The 18,481-nt window shown below is 50.5% G+C and overlaps 1 protein-coding gene across 5 annotated transcripts in view; it reads left to right on the top strand.

Annotated features, from left to right (window-relative positions):
- Positions 1 to 1,516: 1,516 nt before the first annotated feature.
- The window catches only part of RBFOX3 (RNA binding fox-1 homolog 3), a 357,239-nt gene continuing 340,274 nt past the window's right edge, over positions 1,517 to 18,481 (top strand). For all 5 annotated transcript variants that reach the window (XM_043496589.1, XM_038371245.2, XM_038371249.2 and 2 more), the window contains exon 1: positions 1,517 to 1,658. The gene's annotated coding sequence lies outside the window, so the exon portion shown is untranslated. The remainder of the gene's footprint in view (positions 1,659 to 18,481) is intronic.

The following is an 18,481-nucleotide window of genomic DNA, read 5'->3' as shown; positions in this document are numbered from 1 at the left end:
TATTATTTTGCAATCACATGCATAGATTTCAGTGGGGACCTACCCCGCAGGCTACTACAAGCTGAGCCACTTTCAGACCCTTCCCCAGGCTCCCAGCTTTCCAGTTCTCCACACCTGCTGCCTAAAGCAGCTTCAGTCGGAGGGAGCAGAGGGAGAACAAGCCACGTGGGACAGACCAAGAATTCATGTTGGCTGAGCTCTTCCATCATTGAGCTGCACTTGTGAGAAGTGTCACAAGAATGAACCAATCTTCTGCTTCCTTTCTTCACTCAAGAGGGAAATGTTGCTATCACCCAGCACTGACTCCAGGATGCACATTAAATATACATGTTGCTGGTGTATAATGTGCATTGGGGAAGTGTAAGGTGTGTATTATAGTCCACAGGAGGGTGTTTAGTAGCACTGTGTGTTAGATGTAACCCTATCACCTTCAATGAAGAAACACCAGGAACAAATCTGGCTCTCAATTCAAAATCAGTGCTGGGATTGGGGGTTTGTGCCTAGAATCTTCTTCTCAAGAAACCTGAGGTATTGTGTTCCCTCTCTTGTTGTGTGGTCTTTGGGCTCAAGCTGGTTTATTGTGGTCTGGTGTCCTATAGATTAGGGACATCCAGTTGAGAACACCTTAGCCTCTAGTTCCTATCCGGGGACCTTGATTAGCATAGCATAGCGTGGCATCTCTGAGAAGCCTAACTCTCCCCCAGGGTTATGGATGGGGTCTCGGAGGAAATCAGTCCAAGAAGAGCAACGGCAAGATCTCAAATTGGGGCAGTGTGAGGAATGAAATGGGATAGGCAGAGACTGCTGTCCTGTCGGTCAGAAACATTCAAATCCTTGCCTCGGCTCTGGGAAAGAAAGTCCTTTCCCTCCTGTTCTTGCAGTGCCCAGGAGCCCTGGCCTGGGCCGGACCCCGTTATCGTGGGGGCTGCGGAACACAGCCAGTCCCTGCCCCGCGCAGAGGGCAGCAGACCGATGGTGACAGGCGGGGCTCCAGGAGTCCATCTGAGGCAGCCTGATCGGAAACGGTCTTTTCTTGCTGCCTTCTTCGGAGGTCTGAGGGGGGCCCACACGTGCAGCCACAGGCCAGAGCTAGCCCTGTCCAGGAGAAAGGAGGCCGCAAGCTCTGGGCTGCAAGCGCCCGCCCGGCTGGGGCGCTGGGGCGCGGAAGCTCCCGGCAGCCCCGAAGTTCAGGGCGCGCCGCAGCCCGAGCCGCCTGCCGCCCGGCTCAGCCCGGAGCCCGCGGGGGCGCCCTGCGGGGAGGCGGGGAGCGGGCTGCGAGGTAAGCGGGGGGCGGCGGGGGCGTCTCTCTCTCGCCTCTGCCCAGGCGGGGTCCGAGGCTCGCAGCGCCGCCGGCTCCGCGCCCTGCCCGGGGCCGGGGCGGGTGCAGCGGCACGTGCGGCCCGCGCCGCCCCCCCTGCGCTGCGCTGCGCTGCGCTCCCCGGGGGCGGGCGGGCGGCTCGGGCGCAGCCGCGTGCGCCGGGACCCAGCGCCGCGAGCGGAGCCGCCGCCGCCTCCCTCGCCAGGCACCGACCCGCCGCCGCCGCCGCCGCCGCCGCCTGGTGCTGCCCCGGCCGCTGCTGCCCGGGAGATGCCGCTCGGCGCGCGGGGACCCGGGGCTCGGCTGCGCAGCGGCCCCCGCCGCAGGGACCCGTGAGCACGTGAGTGACCCGGGCCGGGGCTCGGGGCAGGGAGCAGCGGGGCCGGGATGGGGGCAGGGTATGGGGGTGCCGGACAGGGGGGTGAGAGGGGATACCCGGATGGGGGCAGGGTATGGGGGTGCCAGACGGGGGTGAGAGGGGATGCTGGATGGGGGACAGGGTATGGGAGTAGGAAAGGATACCCGGATGGGGGACAGGGTATGGGGGTGCCGGACAGGGGGGTGAGAGGGGATACCCGGATGGGGGACAGGGTATGGGAGTAGGAGGGGATACCCGGATGGGGGACAGGGTATGGGGGTGCCGGACAGGGGGGTGAGAGGGGATGCTGGATGGGGGACAGGGTATGGGGGTGCCGGACAGGGGGGTGAGAGGGGATACCCGGATGGGGGACAGGGTATGGGGGTGCCGGACAGGGGGGTGAGAGGGGATACCCGGATGGGGGCAGGGTATGGGGGTGCCAGACGGGGGTGAGAGGGGATGCTGGATGGGGGACAGGGTATGGGAGTAGGAGGGGATACCCGGATGGGGGACAGGGTATGGGGGTGCCAGACGGGGGTGAGAGGGGATGCTGGATGGGGGACAGGGTATGGGAGTAGGAAAGGATACCCGGATGGGGGCAGGGTATGGGGGTGCCGGACAGGGGGGTGAGAGGGGATACCCGGATGGGGGACAGGGTATGGGGGTGCCGGACAGGGGGGTGAGAGGGGATACCCGGATGGGGGACAGGGTATGGGAGTAGGAGGGGATACCCAGATGGGGGACAGGGTATGGGGGTGCCGGACAGGGGGGTGAGAGGGGATGCTGGATGGGGGACAGGGTATGGGGGGGGCCGGACAGGGGGGTGAGAGGGGATACCCGGATGGGGGACAGGGTATGGGGGTGCCAGACAGGGGGGGTGAGAGGGGATACCCGGATGGGGGACAGGGTATGGGGGTGCCAGACAGGGGGGTGAGAGGGGATGCTGGATGGGGGACAGGGTATGGGAGTAGGAAAGGATACCCGGATGGGGGCAGGGTATGGGGGTGCCGGACAGGGGGGTGAGAGGGGATACCCGGATGGGGGACAGGGTATGGGAGTAGGAGGGGATACCCGGATGGGGGACAGGGTATGGGGGTGCCGGACAGGGGGGTGAGAGGGGATACCCGGATGGGGGACAGGGTATGGGAGTAGGAGGGGATACCCAGATGGGGGACAGGGTATGGGGGTGCCGGACAGGGGGGTGAGAGGGGATGCTGGATGGGGGACAGGGTATGGGGGTGCCGGACAGGGGGGTGAGAGGGGATACCCGGATGGGGGACAGGGTATGGGGGTGCCGGACAGGGGGGTGAGAGGGGATACCCGGATGGGGGACAGGGTATGGGGGTGCCAGACGGGGGTGAGAGGGGATGCTGGATGGGGGACAGGGTATGGGAGTAGGAAAGGATACCCGGATGGGGGCAGGGTATGGGGGTGCCGGACAGGGGGGTGAGAGGGGATACCCGGATGGGGGACAGGGTATGGGAGTAGGAGGGGATGCGGGGATGGGGGCAGGGTATGGGGGTGCCAGACAGGGTGGGAGGGAATGCCAGCTGGGGGTCTTTGCAGGGGATGCTGGGCAGGACATGGGGGGGATGCCAGTCACCCTCAGATGAGTGGGAGCAGACTGTGAAGATAGACTCTGGAAATGGTTCACTGGAGACACTGCGGGGGGAGGTACAGAGGTACTCAGGCACTCCCCCCACTATGCTGTGCCCCCTAATGTAGTGCATATAGGTGGGTGGTAACTGGGATGCTGAGGTGGTATATAGGGCCAAAGTTTTGCTTCCTCTGCCTTGTTACTGAACCTCTGTTTGCGTGTGGGTACCCTGCCTGCTTGTTAGTTAGGGGGCAGGAGAAGAATGGGTCAGCCTGTCCAGCTCTAGAGGTGAATGATGGATGCCTTGAGCAAGTAGAGAGCATGAAGTCTCTCCCCGGGGTGATGCCTGGCATGCAGTTATAAATCACAGGGGTGGGGAGAGAGGTGCCAGGTGTGAATTGCTCTGAAAGTGCTGGGCATGCATGTGGAGTTAAGGTGCCGGTAGTATCCTGTCCATGAGTTTCTGAAGTGTGTTCAGGTGAAATACCTGTTAAAAATCTTGCTCTAGGAAACTGTCTGGCCTACCCTGGGCAGTGGAGTTCAGGTGGGACTGGTCAGAGTAGCTGCAGTGGGGCGTCGGAGATTCTGCTTCCTAAATTGATGAGTGGCTGAACTTTCTGTTCCTAAAGGGTCACTAAGGAAGCTTTTTGTAGGATGGAAGTTACTGTGTTCAATGGATCCCCTCCTCCCTTCCCCTCTTTTGTTGTTGACATTGGGAGGTTACAGGCTGTAATGGGGGAGTGCAGCGCAAAGCCCTTTTTATTGTTTCTTCTGCAGCCTTCACAGAGAAGTTGGGTTGCTGTGCAGAATAACAATAGAGAGCAAAGCTCCCTCGGTGGCCCTGCAATACTGTCCCAGGTTGTACTGCTTCGGAAGGGGGTTGTGCCTCCAGTGCCAGACTCCCACAGTTATCACACACTTTATGGTTATCACACACTTTATTGCACCTCTGCAGGAAGCACACAATGAGTGTTTCCCTTGGAAATCATTATAAAGGCAGTCTGGAGCAAAGTAGCTTCATGGGAAATAGGTGATAACTTTAGCAAGCCCAGCTGCAGAGCCAAATACTAGCTGTGGTGGAAGATTACTGTACTGTGTGAATTTCTTTCTTTCGTCCCAGATTTGATATGTAGTGTTTGCTGTCTTCCTGGTTTGTAAGATGTAATATCTCTGCGTGGGTGGGATGGAGGAGAATGGGTTGAAGAAGATGGTTTAAAAATCTCCTAGTTGGAGAAGCCCTGGGTAGCTGAACCAGAAGAGTGCGTGCTAGTTAAACCTGCCATAAACTGTAGTCTAGCAGCTCATGAGAGAGGAGCTTTGGGTTGGCACCAGAAGTAGACGACATCACAAATAAATCTTATAAAAATCTATAGCACTCTTGAGGATAATTCCCAATTATTTCTTCAAGCAGTGGAGTTGCTGTTGAGAAGTTCTACCAGGGACAGGGAGTGATGATACTAGGTAGGCTTTTTCCTAAGTCCCTGTCAATTAATTCATTTAATATACCTATTAATTGTTTTTTAAAGTTCAAAGATGCAGCATTTTATTTGTTCACAAAAAAATTCCAGAAGAACTCCTTATTAAGTTTACATTATGGTTTCTTAACGGATGTCTTAATTAGGCACTTTTGTTAACAGGAATATTACATTAATTAAAATCAGACCCTCCAGGTGAATGTAAATTATAAAGAAGAAGTTGCATGAAGTGCAGACTGATTAAAGAGGAAGGAAAAGTGGGTGGGGAGGCTGCCTGAGAACCCTGACCCTCTTCTGGACTGCATACCTCTGATAACTGGGTGAAGCAGGTAAGGCAGAATAATACGATTTGGAATAGAAACGTACAGTTTCTAGTTTGCATGGGGGTGCAAATAAATACAAGCTTGTGCAGCTTCCTTGGTTTTTCTTTTTTGCTGGAAGCATGCTTCTGTCTGTAGAAATTTCACTCTAAGCAAGGCTTGGCATGCTGCCGCGTTAATCTGAAATGTCGCTTTTGGGAAAAAGAGGGTGCCTTTTTATTCACCTGTTTGATATATGCTGCAGATGTAAAAATATGGTGCACGTATTTAACCACTTGTATGACTGTGCGTCAATTTCTTTTGATACTTACAGTACCAAAATAGAGAATGTTTCATCCAAACCTTTTAATGTAGGCATTTGAAGTAAAGAAACGTGCTTTAAGTGGTGAAGTGCATTAGAAACAAGAGAACCCCTCCTGTTCCATATGGTGCTCTGTGCTGATGGTGAAAGATGCATGCCAAACCATGAGGCAGCACTTTATCCAGGGAACTGCTGAGAGTTGAGGGTACGTAAAATAATGCAGCTGTTCCAGTGGAAGGGAAAGGGGTGAAGTGCCCCTCACTTCAGCCCCCACCAAGTTGGGGCACCCAGGGTTTGCTAGCGTAGCACAACTCCTGCCTTGGGAAGAGCGGAAGAGACTTTATTAGTGTGTGTGGGGTGGGGGCAGGGATTTCTCTGCTTCTCGCTCCAGTAAGCATGACATTACTGACATAGACTGTTTTGAGTTGCTTTTCATAAAGGTTTGGAACGCACTTACTGCCTCTGTAAAAACCTGGCCTTGGGCAGGAGTGATTTCCTGCTGCTTTGTTTTGTCTCCCCCTCATTGATATGGTTGTGGTCTCTCGCTGGGAAAAGCGGGATAAAAGGCTCTCGGGGTGGGGGGATGGAGTGGGGTCAGAAGAGCCAGCGAGTAATTGTAGGTGGCTACATATTTTGGGAAGCTCCTAACGCTTAAGGAATGTCCTGTTCTTTCTCTTTGCGCTCTGTAAATTCAGGATGGCATTTCCTCAGATGCCCCTGAGCTTGCAATTTATTTTACATCACATTGAAGGTGTATTATTATTTGTATTACCATTGTTCCCAGAGGTCCCAGTCAGTCCTGAGGTCTCAGTAGGCCTGCTGTTCAAACACAGATTAAGACAGTCCCTTCCCCAAAGAGCTTTCTGGTTTTAGGATGAAATGGTTGAGACATGATTAAACCACACAAAGCAAAAAATGGAGGCTATTGTTTCTGTATAACAGAAATACAGATAATGCCTGAGGTTCATGATTTTTGTAGGGTTAGGAGTTGTTTGCAAAGCATGTGGGGCTGGGAGGCAGGCCTGAAGGTTCTGCTGGTTGCTGGGACCCCATTCCCAGTAGCAAGGGGCATCAGAGGGGCTTTGTTTTTATACGATTCAGAGAAAATACAGAGCTGATTTTTCCCCCACATAAAATGATTCATAGTTTGCTCAAAATAAACTCTCCTCTCTGGGAAGCAGAAGCACAAAGCCTTGGTAGAAAAAGGCACAGGAAGACTTTGCTGCAGGCTTCCAGCAGGTCCTTGCAGGGCTAGGGATAGATGGTTGCAGGGGTTTGCTTGGGATGGGGTCACAGTGGGCCAACAGGACATGTAGCTCTGTATCAGCAGTGCCATTAATCTCAAAGCATCAAAAATAGGTTTCATGAGTCTGCAGGTGGGTAAAGTCTGATAGTAACTAATTCAGAAGTGGGCTGATAGTGGCAGGACAGCCTTCCATGACCCTGGGCTGGGGGGCTCTGAGCTGTGGCTTGTATGTATTAATTTAAGGATCCGCAAGATAGGGGACAAAAACTTCCCTTCTAAAATGTTGGGATTTGAGGAGATAATAGGCGCATGCTGGAGGAGAAAATCCTCCCCCCCCCCCCCCCGGGTTAGACTGGAGCAAAGCAATTGTAGCTGAAACAAAAGGTCTCCTGTCCCTTCATGGGGACTACCTTTCCTGGGGGTCTGCTGCAAGGCTGTGTTCCCCCCCCCCCACTGTAAAGTCAAGAAGAAAACTGACAGAGTCCTGGGTTTGGCAAGTGAGTTCTAGAAATAAGGCTGGTGGGCAGGGTAAAGCGTTTTCCATGAAGTCCCCACTCTTGGAAACCCAGTTTCCTTTGATCTCTCTTTGACCTATTCCTTCACAAGGAGCTGGGCTCTGTAAACATGCTGCCTGTTTGCATCTTAGCTCTTTGACTAGGCACAGTTCTCCACTCCCCCCCCTTTTTTTTTCCTTTTAAAAAACTCTCTCTCTTTTGCATGTACTTCACAGGGCTTGTCAGCACTTAAAAGGCTGCAGTGAAGATGCTACCTGCACTGATGGGAGGACTTCTCCCTTCAGCGTACGTACTCCACTTTCCTGAGAGGCAATAGCTGTGTCGATGGGAGAAGTCCTCCCACTGGCGTACCTCTATTTATAGCAGTGGTTAGGTCGGTACAACAGCATCGCTCAGGAGTGTGGATTTTCCACGCCTCTGAGCAACGTAATTGTACTGACATAAGTTTCTAGTGTAGACTAAGCCTCACCATGATACCTGAGCTCCAAACATCACATTTATGTCACAGGCTTGTAGGATATTCAGGCAGAACAAACATAGCGTTGGCTGCTTCTCTGAAACATCCTCTCCAGGCTGGCGTCATGGCCACCTCTTTTATTTACGCTTTCTCTCTCCAATATGTCTCGTAATAGCTTTTCTTCCGCATCCTGTTGATTAGGTCTCTTGTCTTCCTCGTTAGATGAAGTTTCTGGATGGAGCAGTTTAATGTGTTTGCCGTTGTGTGCTAGGTGTGGGTGCCCAGGGTGTTCGCTAGCTTAGTGGTTGCATGGGGGCATGAGAACTAAGCCCCTGATTGGATTTGCACAGACACACCACCCATGGAACTCCGTTTGGGTGTCAGGGTCCTCCTGAACAGAGAGGATTTTGGGATCAGGGCTGGATTGCTGCATCCGGCGGCACACGGATAAGTGTCCTCATTGAAGACACTTACCACGAGGTACCTCATTCAGTATGGGGTATATTTATTCATTCATTATATAAATAAAGAGTTTTAAGTGCTTGCATTTACTAAATTAGTTTGTCATCACAGTTTCTCAGATGCGTCAGCTGATGGCAGATAAATGCCTTTGAAGGTTATTTGAGATAATATAAAACATGAAGGAAGTTCTTTAGTTTTGTTTTTTTATTTAGCATGTCATGGGGTGAGGTTACAGCAAATAATTTCTCTTTAGATAACCATGGAAAGCAAGTAAGCAAATAATGGACAAGGTCTGAAGTCGTCATCCAAAAGGAGATGCCCACCTATTGCATAAAGTGGTGGTGCGGTGAGACATACGCACAGTGTAGGCGAAAGGAGCTTGGGGCTGTAGAGATTTTGAGGGCCCATGAGTATCCTAGTGTAATGTTAGTCATCTCCCAAACACCTATGTTAATGATGATACTTTGTACTTTGCTCCTTTCATCTGAGTAACACAAAGCACCGTACAAAGGTGGGGTGTGTATGAAGAACAATAGAGGTCAACTCTTCCTATAGCTTGTAGCTGGAGGAACTCCAGCCGAGGCCTCGTTGTCCTTCCTGCTAACATTTCTGGAGATGGCTGTGGTCTGTGTCCTCGCCTTCACCCCTTCTGACCCACAGAAAGGAGCCTTGAAAACTCCAGGATGTGGAGAGGAGACAGGCTGGTGAAAGGGCACAAATAAGTCCATTCACCTTCAGGAAGAGTCTGGTTTTTCCACTAGTTCAGGGAAGAACATATGGTTATGAACCGGAAACAGAACATTTTGCAAGAATCTCTACTTGGCTACAATTCCCAACGTACTCAAGGGGTTTAGCTGCTGTTGGGAAGCCTGTCTCATAAAAGTACACACAGTGTGCCTCTCTCTATGCTTTAATTTTCCCAGATATTAGCATAGGCCTCACTCCGATGTCCTGTCCATGTCTCAGTGAGGTCTTGTGGGTTGGATTTGTTGGTACCCCTTTTTTTAGCTGGGGTAACTAAGTACTAGCAACTTAGGGACTTCCCTAAGGTTTCAGGGTGAGACAGTGTCTCAGCTAAAGGTGACCTGCAGCGGATTTTTTTTAAAATGGCATGAGCTTCTTAGAGATGGATAAAAGAGAACATGAAGGGTGTGTGGGTGTTTTGTTTCTTTTAAGAGTGTCTGAGCTGTTACGCCCTCCCACACTCATTCACAGTCCACAGTGACCCAGCTCATCCCCTTTCTGGAGTTTTGGGAAGATTAATCAGCTCAGACCTCCTTTTGTGTCTTGGCTGGCTCTGGGTTCTTCACCCTGGGGACTCTGCCCACACTCTAGCTCCTTGATTCTCCAGGGAATGCCTCCCTCCCTTATCTCTGGGTGGCGTAATGAGCCACCTGCCTCAGTGAGTTTTCCCACAGGATCTCCACTTGCTAGTAGGGTGTAACGTGTCAGGCCAGTGCTACTAGCCCCCTTCCCCTTGTTTCGTACCTTTTGAAATAGCAGGCATCTCAGAAGTAGTGTCCATTGGCTTTGCAGGATGATTTTGTGTGTGGGGTGGGGGGTATTCTTGGCACTTGCACCCTAATTGAAGGGGCTGAGGTTGAATCTGTAACAAAGATTTTCCTTGTCTGAGACATTTATTGGTCACTGGAGTTAAATTTGGTTTAATAAAACCAAAGTTTTAAATTGTCTGACTACGAATCTTTCCACACTCAACTCTCACGCTTTAGACTCCTGGCATGTCACCATTTCAGTAGCTCTCTAGGCAGCATAGTGTTTTCCAGGCGGGACAGGACCTGTATTTCTAATGCGTAAAACAATCAGAAGAGAGGGAGAGAAGGGCCCCCCCGCCTTTTTTTCCAACTGTTCTTTATCCATCATAAAAAACCAAAATCAAAAGGGGGAGTCGCCGTCAAAGCCAGGAGTTCGCTAGTTCCTGTTCTTTTTCTGTAGCTATTGGTCCTCTTTGCCTTGTTGCATACCTCCCAATCCCTCCCCTCAATGCGGAACCAGCTGTGTGGTGTCAGGAGGGAGAATTAGCAAGTAAGTTTAAAGATGTAGATTTAAAAACTCCTCTTCAGTCATTACTACTGTCCCCAAAATACCCATGTGGATGCTGAGACCCTGTTGGCAAGAGCTGCCTTTCAGCCTGGGTTTTCCTTGCAGCACTCTAGCTGTGTTCCTTTGGCCATTGTGGGCAGAAGGGCACTTCTGTATTTATTTTACTTACAGCTGTGGTATAAGCCACTTGGCAGGCTACTATGCTAGGTACATGTAGCAGCACTTTATGTAACACCACCACCACCATTCCCTGCTCAGGGGAACTGCTAGCAGACTGCTAGCCACAACCAGTCTTGAAACCAAGCTGGCAGGAGGAAAGGAATAGGTTTGCTGGCTCACTAGCCCCTTCAGCACAAAAGTGAGCAGGAATGTTCCTGAGCAAGGTGTGCTTCTTTTTATTTTCTCCTTGTTTTTTTCCTTGATTTGCTATTTGCCACTTGGGTGCAACACCTTTGCCATTTGGAAACAGAGCCACTAGTGTTTCCATGAGCTTACTGGTAGGAGATCCATGACTAGGGTCTCGATTTTATAGGGACACTCCCAATATTTGGGTTTTTTTCTTATGTAGGCTCCTATTACCCCCCACCCTGTCTCGATTTTTAACACTAGCTGTCTGGTCATCCTGTTCATGACTGCTACAGGGCATGTGTCCATCCAGTTGTGCTAGAATGCTTTCAGCACTCAGCAGCAGCTTATTTGGTTTCTGTTGAAGATCGTGCAGGAGAATCCATCTCCCGTATACTTATAAAACCCAAACTGGTAGTGGTATTCAGACCCTGAAGCTCCCGCAACTACTTTGGCTTGGAGGAGGTGGAGGATGTGTGTGTGAGAGGAAGAGAAGAACTGAGATACCATGATGATAGGCACCATACAGGAAAGTATGTCCTGATTCTGTAATTAATTCTGCCTCGGGGAGCCTCACGGGGCCCTGCAAGGATGCGGGGTCTGTCCGGGTGGAGTTCCTTGCAGGACTGGGGCTGGAGACCAGACTGACATTTACACAAGTTTAATCACTTGGAAAGGCTGGCGAACTTTAAGTATGCTCCTTTTGCTTTTGCTCAAACTTGCCAAGACTGCACTCGGCTGGGCCCAATCCGAACTGGTTACACGTAGTAATTATTGGCGCATGCTTGTTTTAAGAAAAAGGACTTTTTATTATCTGAAGTAATAACATGTAGTGGCATAGACACATTACAGAAAATACTTATTGCAAAACACATGTTTGAGAGCAGGGTGCTGGAACAATGTGACAATGTGGGGGGAAGGGGGGCTAAGTGCCATTGACTCAAGCTGTACACCTTGCATATGATGGAAACCACTTCAAGCTCGGGGGTGCAGCAGCGCCCCTGGTTCTAGCCCCTGTGTTTGAGGGTGGATGAGAGTCTGCCTGGAGCTGTACCTAATGGGCAGGGTTCCAGATGTTCTGGTGCTAGGTTTTGTACCACAACCCTAGATAACTAGTGCCTTGGTTTCCCAGTTCCCTGTCTCAGATCAGTCATACACCATCAGAAGCCCGGTCTCTGTAGCGAGGGTTCATTTATTCACACACAGATTTGATAGAGCAGCTGTAGCCAGCCCCTAGTGTAGCCCTGCCAATACAGGCTGCGCTGCTCTAGGCCACGATTTGTTTGAAACTAGAGATAACTCCATCAGTGCAAACAGCGTCTTTTCCTTTCTGTGCTAGGGGGCTGCACTACTGCTTGACAAATCCCCAGGGCAGACAAGGCCTAGTTGGGTTATCGTGTGACTTGGTGTGTGTAGAAAATTCCACCAGGCTTCTTCCCCCCATTAGAATTTCCCTGATACAGAGTGGACGGACTGCGAGGGGAGGTGTGGTAGCTCAGAGGTGCAGCCTTGTGCAGTAGCTCCTAGAACACTGCAGATCTCTGCCACCCCTTTTCCCAGCTGCACTGGTAAACCTTGTCTGTGCAGCATTTCTCTGCAATGACCCGAGGGTTGGGAGAGACTAGTGATCTGTTTGCCAGGGGCCTTCCCTCCCACTGTCAAGCATGGGTGCAGGTGAATGGGATTGGCAAGTGGAGGTCAAGCGGTGTTTAGCTCCAAGGAACATGGAACAAAGATTTACAACTCTTTCCTGCTCCACTGATGGACAATTAAAGTACTGCATGGTTGGAAGAGAGCAATGTCTCTAAGAGGCAGCAATAGTCAGAATAAATCAGTCACCTTCACTTAAAGGTCTGAGCAGGTCTGCTTTAAAGGCACAGTGCATGCTCTGTTTGAAATTCATGCCAGTTTGATTTACAGAAATTCTAATGCACTCAACTTATTTATTTTGGGGACTCAAATTCTTCTATCAAATTAGGATCAGGAGACCTTCCCATCTCACTCCTCCCAGGGCTGGAACTGTACAGAAGAGTAGGTGGGAGGGTAAACGGGAAGCACAGAAGAATTTTGTTAAAACATCAGGGTCTTGTGTTTATACAGCATCTCCAGGAATGAACCCTGGACATCAGTTCTGATTGTCCATATGCAATACTATACAGGTAACTGCCTACCAGGAGGGAACAAAGTGATTGGTGATGCTGTCGGTGCTCTGAAATATGTGCAGGTTTATTTATAGTCTTCCTTTGGCTTTGTTTTTATACTTGATCCACATTGCACCTTTTAATTGAACTTTATAAAATTCTGATTTCAAATGATGGGGGGAGGGATAGCTCAGTGGTTTGAGCATTGGCCTGCTAAACTCAGGGTTGTGAGTTCAATCCTGGAGGGGGCCATGTAGGGATCTGGGGCAAAAATTGGGGATTGGTCCTGCTTTGAGCAGGGGGTTGGTCTAGATGACCTCCTGAGGTCCCTTCCAACCCTGATAGTCTATGATTCTCTGCTGCTCAGCCCCTAGAATGCTTTTCAGTCAAGCTCTCAAAGTGTTTTCCAAAGGAGGGCAAGTGTCTTCCCCATTTACAGACTGGAAACGTCTTTGCTTTCCTACCAGTTATTGGTTTGTTTGAGAGCTTGATCTCTGAAGGAAAAAAGGTTGGGTGTCTTTAACAGCATATGGTTTGATTTCAGGACAGTGGTGGAATTGCTTGTTGAGTGATAGTGGTGTGGCATCAAGATCACTGTGCACTGATCGGAGAAGTTGTCATTTAATTAATTGCTGGCTTATTAACTGAAACACTGTTAAATGTTCCAGGGTTTTCTGCTCTTTAAAAAGATGACCTCACACAGCTGTGACATCACAGTTGTAATGTTATAGCTATGGTTTGGCTAATGGGCAGAAGATTGCAGTGCTTTTTGTATCTGTGGGTGTCCATATGGATGGTGGACATGTACCATTAAGAGCAATGGATCCTGGCCTCCCAATGCACAAGGTTCTAAACACGCTTTGTAGATCTACCCTTAGTGTGGAGTCATTGAATTCGAGGGCTTGCCTGAATTAACGCTGTGTCTGCGTGTGAACACATTTTATATAATGTGCATATGTCCTTGGATAAAGAGGAGTCCAACTGTATTTACAATCTATCTATATACAATGTACTGCAAAGGAAATTAGGAATCCTGATCTAGCTGTGTCTCAATCTGTGTAGCAGTGTGGCTGATAAATCGTGATTCAGGGACGTTATCTTTTTTTTTTATAAAAAAAAGTTTTTATTTAACTTCTGTGAAGTTGCCATGGTTACTCCCAGGCATGGCTTCCATGCCTGTCTTGCCTTAAGTGCAGCTGTTAGCATTAAGAATTAAAACATCTCCATTTGGAGCTTCCCTAGTCTAACTCAGTCGTAAATCCTGTTTGTGCTCTTGTGTGGAGGAAAGCTGCAGTTGAGAGATCATGGAAGGGGATATTCTAATGTAGTGTTTTGAGAGATTGGGGGTGGCAGAATTTCTGTCCCACTCTAAAATTATTTCTAGCCAAGAAAAGAGAGAACTTAAAATGCAGTGTTCAGGTCCTGACGAACAGAGGGTGGATGGGGTGGAAGAGACAGAGAAGTTTCCTCTCTCCTCTTCTCCCAGCAGAGCTATTGTACTGCCTTGTTGTCTTTGTAAATTCAATGCAAAATTGATGCACCACGCTCAGCTGGTACTTTTCTAATGCTGCTGCTTACACCCATGTGTAGTTAATGGCATGCTGGTTTCCTTGCTTCATGTTAATGTCCATGCCAGCCACCAAATCCTTGTCCGACCCCCACCATCTCCTGCCTTGATGACTGAAATCTCCTCCTTGGGCTTTGCCTTGCCTTCTTTGTTCTGTCTGAGGTGTGTCCATGAGACTTGACTGTCTCACCCACTGCTATGACTGTTCAGTCCTCTCACCAAATCCATCGGCCGACTTCTCACCCTCTGCATCAGGGTTAAGCTCCATATTGTAGCCTGCAAGGACTTTCACTCTCCAGCTCCTGTTTGATCTGTCAGCAGCTCACTGCCCTGCTGTCCTCTTCCTTCCCCATCTCCAAGCCTAGTCTTGTGCCTAGGCCCCTATCTGATGGGACCTATAGTGGCTTTTCCAGACAGCCTATGACACAGTCAGGCCCACAGGGAGGGGTGAACATAACTCCTAGATTGACAGGACATATGAGCTAGCCTTGTAACTTGGGTGTCTTCGCGTACTGCTCATTGTCTCCTGCACTCCTGCTTTCCATCTGTTAGGTTTGGGGGAGCTCCTTGTTCTCACAGAGCCTAGTATTGGGACGTCAAATGCAGTGTGTTGCTGCTGGCTGAAGCTGTCTCCATTTGACTGGATTTGGAATTTTTTTGGATGGGGCCTACTGTAGAAAATGTGGGATGTACGGGGGGGAACAATAGCAGGTTGTGAGCTTGTTTGTGGGAGCTGGTGCGGGGAGAGGCTGCTTTGCAAATGGACTGGGACTCTTGTCCCAACAGCCCTTCTCACATGGGTGCTAAGTAATCCCGGGCATTCACTGAGGAGCTGCTCAGAGGATGGGCCTTAGGGGGCACGCTTGAGAACTGGGGGGGGACACACTGTCTGACTGGAGCTGAGCAGGTGCAGTATTGTACTGATCCAGTGGGAGAAACTGGCACCCTTTGGGTGCCATTCTCTGTGGGAGCAAAGCACCCCAGCCAGTGACCTAGCTTCTGATTGCTCTATATTCATCGGGAGCAGAGGCAGGGGCTGGCTATTGCATTTCTTTGGCTGTAAGTACTAGAGAAACACGCTGCCGTAACAAAGTTTCGTTTGTTGAGCCCTGTGCCCATACCGAGAGCACCTACTTCGAAGGAAGCGGAGTTCCCGTCTGTCCAGATAGATGGGGCTTCCTGCTGGGGACCTGGTGTTATGGAAACGGCTTCTTGCTTTCCCTGAGCCCTCTGGTGCAGGGGTGGCCAACCTGGGGCTCTGGAGCCACATGCGGCTCTTCCGAAGTTAGTATGCGGCTCCTTGTCTAGGCACCGACTCCCGGGGCTGGAGCTACAGGTGCCAACTTTCCAATGTGCCGAGGGGTGCTCACTGCTCAGCCCCTGGCTCTGCCACAGGCCCTGCCCCCCCCCACCCCTTCCCGCCCCCTCCCCTGGGCCTGCCATGCCCTCGCTCCTCCCGCTTCCCCCCAGAGCCTCCTGCACGCCACGAAACAGCTGATTGGGAGGTGTGGGGAGGGAGGGGGAGGTGCTGATCGGTGCAGGGCCGGCCCCAGGCACCAGCGTTCCAAGCAGGTGCTTGGGGCTGCAGTCAGAAAGGAGCGGCAGTGTTTCCGCGGTGGCGGTGATTCGGCAGCAGCTTCTCTCTTCTGCTGTCCGTGGCGGCGATTCGGCGGTTTTTTTCACTGCTTGGGGCAGCAAAAACGGTAGAGCCGGCCCTGGATGAGTGGGTCTGCCTGTGGGAAGGAGGCGCTGGGACCTGGGTCAGGGGAGCTGATCGGGGGCTGCTGATGTATTACTGTGGCTCTTTGGCAATATACATTGGTAAATTCTGGCTCCTTCTCAGGATCAGGTTGCCCCTCGCCCCCCTCTCTGGAGTGTTGGGGCTCAGTGGAGTGGTTCTAAGGGATGGGCAGATTAGCCTGCTCTGTGAGTGCCTGTCTGACCATTGTTGTTGGTTTGTAACCCACATGCATGAATGTATTTGCATCAGCCTCCAGAATGTAAGTTAACTTTTGCAGCATGTTGTTTATGCTGTTTTCATACATGTGGCCTACTTAGATGCTACGATTTGCTGCATGTTGCAAAGCTCCTTGCATGCCATTGTAGAATTTCACTCTGGCATAAATTGGGAAGCTCTCTGCTGCAATAGCCTTGGCTCCTGTGTTGTCACTACAGTGGTGCAGCATTAGCGGTACAAAGTACTTCCAAAGTAACTTATTTCCAAGCTGTGGCTGTGGGCACCAGTCATTATTTATTGGTTCATACTGGGATAGTCTCCTGTTCATGAAAAGACCCTTTCCTATCTGTGCAGGGAGAGGCACTCTGCATATCTGCCTTTCTGATCCCAGGAGGGAACATAGTTTGTTGTGCTCTGAAGAACAGAGGGAAACCAGAGGAGCAGCCTGCTTCTAAAACTGGAAAGAAAGCAGGGAGCTGCTGTTCTACACCAGGTGTTGCTCTGGCCCTCTGCTGGTGCAAGGAGGATATGGAGGAGGAAACGGTCCTGGCTGCTTCTGATAACCTGCTGCAGGAGACCCAATGCCTTTGGGGCCTGGTTTTTTAAAAAGTGGGGGCTGCTGGGTTCTGAGCACTTCTGAAAATCGAGTCCTTAGAGCAGTGCAGCTGAGTGAGGACTTGAGCGGATGTTTGCTCTCCCCAGGAGTTGGTTTAATGGCTTCCATATGTGTAGCCATCTGCAGAGCGTTCAGTCCCTTGTAAATTAGACTCATCGACCTTAAGGTCAGAAGGCACCACCGTGATCATCAGTCTGACCGCCTGCACATGGCAGGCCACAGAACCTCACCCACCCGCTGCTGTAATAGACCCCTAACCTCTGGCTGAGTTACTGATGTCCTGAAATCATGGTTTAAAGACTTCAAATTCCTTCAAGACTTTCACTTGGCAAAGCTCATGCTTAATGCATCTGCTCGCTAACACATGGGCTCAAACCAGTGTGGAGTTCATAGCTTCTCGTATTCGTGGCTGTGTTCCTGTTGCTCACTGACTCCTGTAGAGAGAGTAGCTGCCCTCCTCGAACAGTGCAGTGTGTGCGGTAATGTATTCTGTAACATTCCTCCCAAAGCTCAGGGTCTCTGCATGCTTCACAAACTTCTAGGCCTGGCAACACTTCTCTCATATTAACCCCATTTTACAGATAGAGAAACAGGGAGGTCACAGCAAGTTGGTTCCAGAACGGAGTATAGAACCCAGGAGTCCTGGTTCAGATCTGCACAGAAGAGTGGGTCCCAAACATCCTGTCCCCTCCTCCTCCCCTCCATGGCAGAAGAGGCTGTGTCGTATAAAAATCTGGTTAAGGAGATGCAGGGGGAGAGGTTATGGTGTCTCCGTGTTTCCATGGTGATGGCTGTGATGTAGGACAGCGGAGGATGGCTCCTCTGGAGAAGGAAGGGAAAGCAGAGGAGGAACAGTCGCCAGCTCCTGTCCAACACACGAGTTTTTGGGATAACTTGTCCTGAGCCAGGCAAAACAATGTTGCGGTGCTTTTCCAGGGCAGCAAATCCCTGCTGCTCTGAAATCTGTCCGGCCAAGATCGTGTGTGTGTGTTGGGGAAGGGGGTGTGCGTGGGAATTTGAAAACAAAAAATGGTGGGGACTGGATGATTTTCCTCCCTAATGGAAAACAAATTGTAAATCTTTCCCCCACCGCCCCCAAAAGTCCCAATTAATTTTGTGGGCTCTGGAAAACTGGCCTGGCCGGTGCTTTGAGCTGCTGCTTCCCCTGTGCTGCTTCCCTTCCCTGCTGCACCGGCCGGTGAATTCGCTCAGGTAATGTGGAGTGCACTGGACTAGTAATAACAGCCATCTGTCCAGGATAGAAGCTGAACTTTGTCCTCATTATGTCGATCAAAGTTTTGTCATGCTCCCTCTCCAGTTTCTCCTGTCACTTTTAAGCAGCAAAGGTGGGGGGAGGAGACCCTAACCAGAAATATTTCTAAGAATTTGGGTGTGTAATTGAAGCCCTGGGCAAACATCTCTCCCCTCTCACAACTACACTCCTTGACTGTTCCCTTCTTTCACTATTTTAAAAATTTCCCCAAATTAAGCGAATGACTTGCTTTTATTTCTCTCTTTTATCCCTCTTTCTTTATTTTTTTTATCCCTTTTCCTCTCTTGGTGAAATATTTTCTTGCAGTGTCAAGGCAATGTGACCTGGTTCTGTAATGAAGAGGAGGCTTATTAGAATTAAAGCCCAACAGTGTTAAAAAAGCAATCTTTGCAAGATTGAGGCCACAGGGGAATTGTAAATTCTTGGCAAAGATCTCCATTTAAAGACTGGAGTAAAAACACATGCGCATGCA

Source organism: Dermochelys coriacea, chromosome 14 (assembly GCF_009764565.3).
Source record: "Dermochelys coriacea isolate rDerCor1 chromosome 14, rDerCor1.pri.v4, whole genome shotgun sequence".
NCBI lineage: Eukaryota > Metazoa > Chordata > Testudines > Dermochelyidae > Dermochelys > Dermochelys coriacea.
Note: the sequence above shows the minus strand (reverse complement) of the source record. Positions and strands in the feature narration are given on the sequence as shown.